At 32.6% G+C, this 1,018-nt stretch overlaps 1 protein-coding gene across 1 annotated transcript in view; it reads right to left on the bottom strand.

Moving 5' to 3' along the window:
- Positions 1-513: 513 nt before the first annotated feature.
- PHOX2B (paired like homeobox 2B) overlaps positions 514-1,018 on the bottom strand; it is a 4,384-nt gene continuing 3,879 nt past the window's right edge. The window contains exon 3 of the mRNA XM_082271263.1: positions 514-1,018. This exon is cut by the window's right edge and continues 812 nt beyond it. The gene's annotated coding sequence lies outside the window, so the exon portion shown is untranslated.

Here is a 1,018-nt window from a genome sequence, read left to right as displayed (position 1 = left end):
TTTTTTTTATATTTTTTTCTTTAAGTCCAGTGTGGCATAGATGTTTATGTATCATTTTATCTATAATGATGTGGAAGATACCATTGTATTTCTTTTTAAACAGAAAAAAATATATCGATCTTTCTTTCTTCCTTTCCAGATTGTTATATAATTTTATATATAATAAATGTCATATATTTTATATAAATGTAACGAATTCATATACATTTATATAAATGTCATATATTTATATAAATATAATGCTGCTGTGCCACAAAATTATTAAACATAAATTTTGACAAAAATATATATTTATATAAATATAATGCATTCATATACTTTTTGTATACATGTAAAAATACAACAGATAAAAAGATATATGTGGTTGATGGTAAATAGTAAAAATATAGATACACAGAAAGTAGAAGTAGGATTTGCTGAATATTGTAACCAGCAGATTTCGATACAACCACACAAAGGACTTGTTCAGGTTTTTTCTTCCTTTTTATTAGGAACAATCAAAGAGATGGCACACTCTTGTGCTGGAAAACAGCGCCCATGTGGGGGAGTTTGGGGGGGGGGGGGTGGAGGGTCGCCCCTTCTCAGCATCCAAAGAGCTACACAGAAAGAAGGTGATGGAGAAGAACAGACGACATGCAGCTGGGCCAGAACAGAACAGAAAATGTGGAAGGACCCAGTGATCCAACAAACAGAACAGGAGCCACTGAGATCCTCTCTATTCCCATAAAGACATTGAACACATTATTTACTCCAACAATTGTCGACAAATGTGTACTCCTATAAACACCATACGACTGTCACAGAACACTGCTGTAGAAAGACACAGAAAATAGAAAGCATACCTCCAACATACAACTAATAGCTAGATTCGTTGTGCCATGAAATCATAATAATAATAATATTAATCATAATAATAAAAAAAACGAAAAACAATTTTTGAAATCGAAACAAGTAATAAATAGGTCATTATTTCACCTGGAAGAGATGTGTCAGTCCTGTAGGAGACAGGCAGTGCCTG

The sequence above is a fragment of the Pelophylax lessonae genome, assembly GCF_965119305.1.
Source record: "Pelophylax lessonae genome assembly, chromosome: 1".
In the NCBI taxonomy this organism is placed as follows: Eukaryota; Metazoa; Chordata; class Amphibia; order Anura; family Ranidae; genus Pelophylax; species Pelophylax lessonae.
Note: the sequence above shows the minus strand (reverse complement) of the source record. Positions and strands in the feature narration are given on the sequence as shown.